Raw genomic sequence first — 4,420 nt, 5'->3', positions numbered from 1 at the left:
TAAATCTGTTTGTGCTTCTTAAAAGTAAATGTCTGAACCCACGCATTGCTCCTGTGATAGTTCCACCAGGCCATTGTGCCCATATTTCCCAGCCCCAGGAGTGAGCTGCAACGGATGATGTGCTGAGCTTACAAAAGTAGTCACGGTGGATAAAACGCGAGTCTATTAAATGTTTAAGTAGAAACAAGCTTCTGACGCGGAGATTATGCTATTCTCATGTCAGCAGGATGTAAAGACCCTTGTAGGCATCATAGGCTCGATGTGAAGCCATTTTGAAATGTTCACAAATTCAGATATTTTCTCAGTTCGTGAAGATCCACTGGGAAGTGTGAAGTTACCGGATAATTGGATTATTACCGTCATTATTACTATCATTTTCTTCATGCCGCTGCTGGAACACTGTACTTGAATATCAGTTCGTGCCTTTTGGTCACTATACAAGTAGTTTCCCAAGAAGAGGTTCTTTCTCTGTCTACAGAATTCTTTTCATGTTAATATCTATGAGTAATTACTCATAGATTACATTAAAACTAAAGTAATCGATGAAGACGTTACTTGATAACAATAACGCTCTGCCTTTCTTCTATTACTTGCGCCTAGAAATGGCTGTCGAGTACTGCCAAACCAAAAGCCAAGAGATCTTACTGCCTGCCGATATACGCCGCTGGCAATTTTTCCATATGATTTGGTCGACGTGACCTGTTTCAAGTTGTGTATGACAGAGAATGTTTTAGAAAATCAATTGTTTTCCTTTGCAATAAAGAAATAGATTTTCATTCTAAGCTATCCAAGTTCAAAATTTTTGGAATATTAGTTCCAGTTTAATATTCGCTTCTATAATGTAGGAAAGTATTTCGCACTTGCAAAACTCGGATCCGGCCCACTGACCTTACACTCAGCCGCCGGCCATAAATTCTGGCTCAGAGTGACACCAGATTAAGTAACCTAATTTAGCGAAGATTATTTGTCAGTGTTCTCTCTCACCGGAAAATACGCAGTTCTCTCATTAATTGGGCTCCATTAGTACACTGTAACAGTAATTTCTGTGTGTCTGCAATGCATACGGATTGTGGAATTTAGCGGTGCTCTCTCTTCCACTTCTTTATACAATATGACTGACCTAAACGGGCCCTTTATCGTTACAGGCCCTGAGCAGTGCTACATCATACTGACAACAGTAATGTTCTTATACTGACAATCTGACTGGTCGTTTTACCTGATTTTGTAATCATTTAAATAAGACAACATGACCTTCCAGTGGGAGACATTTCGTTCTCCCTTTTCCTTCTGTGACATTTTTCCGTAATCTATTTGCCTTCCAATCAGCGAAATTCGGCAGAGTACGGCCGGTAAACGATTTACAAATCACGATTTAGTCCCGTTAAGACGGTTTCTTCAAACATTGTCGTTGCTAAAGGAATTTACTTTCGTCTTAAATCGTCTCAAGCAGCAACGTTCACAGACATCCCAAATACGTAAAAGCTCATTATCCTGGTACGAAGTTTGTAAAACAAACTTCCCACAGTTTGTGTCAGGTTGATCTTTTCGTCTGATAGCACTGCCTAAGTATCACAAGTAGTGTCCCTGTAGCTGTGGGAATCATTGGTTAATAACGAGTTTAACACCAATGGGTATAGTATTGCTAAATATTCAAATTAATTATCAACCCAAGTCTGAGTTTATCCGCAGACTGTAGCGATTTTATAATACTGAAGCTAGACTTTGTATCCTTGTCCTCCTTGAGTGGGCATTGCAAGGCGTTTGCACACACGAACACAACACTATGAATACTTCGAACGCCATAGTTAACGTTGCTCTCATAAACTACTTTTGTTATTTTAATTCTTCTAGGTGTTCAGGATGCAATATGTGTTGTAGATACAGCCTTAGAGCAAAACATTGACCGCCGAGCCGTCCACATAAGGTGGACAACACAGTCGTGCTCCTCTCAGGATACTGTGTCCAGCAGTAAGTTCGATCTGCAACATTGTAGACTGCGGCACCTCCCAGAGGAAGTCTTGAGTTCAGTCTTAGTACATTATTCTTGACTAAGGCCGTAGTCTTGAGGTAAAACGTGAGACTAGCTAATATGACGTCTGGCGACCGGAAGCAGACAACGACAAAATTTTTATCGCCCCTTTCCTCTCGGTGCTGAAGCTATGCGTGTAATTCAAGCGAATCTACAATATATTTCGCTTTGTGTCACACTGGTAATAATAGTTTGGTTCAACAATGTTTTAGCGAAAGATTTCTTTACCGAGCATCTGCCTCTGAACACCGCATGCGTCTGAGTTCTCTGGGACCCGTTTGCTGCCTACCGGCGGGGGCTGAGGCACTGCGCTGCCTTCTGCCGACAACATCTGCTCCACTCCACACTCTCAACCATGTAAAATGCTTTAATGTTGTTGAGTAGTGACCCATAAAATCTGTCTACGATTTGTGTTTCACTCTTGATAGCAAAGGAGGCACAAAACCGTTTTTATTTGATGATTATTTTATTACATTAGAATGCAGTACATCAATGTGACACAGAATTAATTTCATTGTTTCTGATCCAGTGCGCTATAATTAAAGCGTCACATTCTGTTCTTTTCCTTGCACAGGAGATTCTTCAAATAATTTATTATTGTCATGGATTCATATGTGTTACTCAAGGCACAGGGAGTAAATGCAATGTAATGTTTGGTTTCTTTCTTTGATTTTCTATGGTAAATGGATGAAAAAGATTGCGTCAATTCCTATCAGAACCTGCTCTATAGCTACTAAGGCAAATTGCTTCTTTTGAGGTCCATAAATTAATTAATGGAGAAGTGAACACTGTTCACAAATGATATTTAGAATATTCAATTGGATTTAAGGCGACAAAACGGCCACATTTGAAGCTACCCAGAGAAAAAGTAAGTTGCTAGAGACACTGTCAGCACATGTCTGCAGGAAAGTTTAGCATAGAGTAATCAAGAGGCTCATTTCCTTCATACTTATCACCCTGGAATGTGAGTCTTAAGTGAAGAACAATATTGAAATTCGTATCGTTGATGATCGATTCGAATTTCTTCAGAGACGCTGGTATTGCGAAGCAGCTTGGAAGTCAGAACGCCATGATCTATGACGATTAACACAACTTACTGAGTCGAGCTACCAAGAAGATTTGATGTGTAAAGGTTTTCTTCCGATTTCGATACAGAATTTTTTCTGGAAATTCGCAGCTCCTTAAAAAAAAAAGCTCGCACACGATGGTCCCTACCTCAGTTGGAACTGACGACTGATTGAGCCGTTCTGACACGAGACATGGGCGGTACCACCGGGTTACAGACACACTGCTACCTTTGCACCACTCTCATCATGGTGTTGGTCGCTCAGCCTCATAACGCATCGTGAAAGATAATAAAAGTTGCCACTTATGTGAAGAATAGCATTTCTTTAGCCAAAAAATTGAATTTTCTGCCTCAGTATCTTAGTTTACGTAAGGATTATACAGCATGAGCCATTCAAATGGAAAGGTAATATCAAGTAAATTTAGTGAGCCAATTCAGTACCATAGGCGGAAGTGATTGCATTGTCACAGTGTTGCCTAATGTTTGTGACGATGTTGCCAAATCTCAGGTGTGCTAGGAACAGCTGTGTAGCGGTATGCGTGGAGAATCCCCTGCTCGTGTCTTACGGGGATATGGAGAGGAACCGCAGGGTTTGGTTAGGATGCAGCGTTTTCTCCTAGCAGTTGTGTCAAACATTAAGGTGTATAATCTTCCATCACGATTACAGTTTCCTACAAAACATATACAAATAAAACACTTACCTTGTTTCTTTCCGACAAAAGATTATTTCAGTACGATAAAAAGTTTTTGGAAATCTCTTATGCCCACCTGTCACCAAAGTAAGATAAACACTTTGCACCTCGAAATCGATTGCATGTATGTGCAGTCTTGTGATGCTTAAATAACGCTCAAAGGACATTTAGTCCATATTTTATCTGAGCTTCTGTATGTCGATAAAATCGGTTCTGAACTGGGAATGCAACTTAGACCGTACTTAACGCTCAATTTGATCCCTTCGTGAGAATACAGCACGGCTACTATTTGTTGTTTGTTCAGAACTGCAGATTCCTCAACATCTCCACATACTGCGCGTGAATGGGTTCGAATCCTGGCCCGGCACTATAGATTTCATTATGTATTATCAAGCTCTAGCATGAGAACACCTATCTGCTGGTGGATAATTATTTTAATGTTTAATGTATTTTCATTCGTTGTCAACACTAACGATATGTGACGTTTTGACACCCAGTGAGACACAGGACTATTTGCGAGATCACTGTAAGTTCAAGATGTTAGGCCGAGCTGGACAAAAATTCGGAAGCTGACGTATCTTTGTGTGTAGTCAAAAGCGATATGATGTGTGGAGCTGTATTCCCAGTGGGCAC

Source organism: Schistocerca gregaria, unplaced genomic scaffold (genome assembly GCF_023897955.1).
Source record: "Schistocerca gregaria isolate iqSchGreg1 unplaced genomic scaffold, iqSchGreg1.2 ptg000492l, whole genome shotgun sequence".
NCBI lineage: Eukaryota > Metazoa > Arthropoda > Insecta > Orthoptera > Acrididae > Schistocerca > Schistocerca gregaria.
This window is presented reverse-complemented; position numbering follows the sequence as displayed.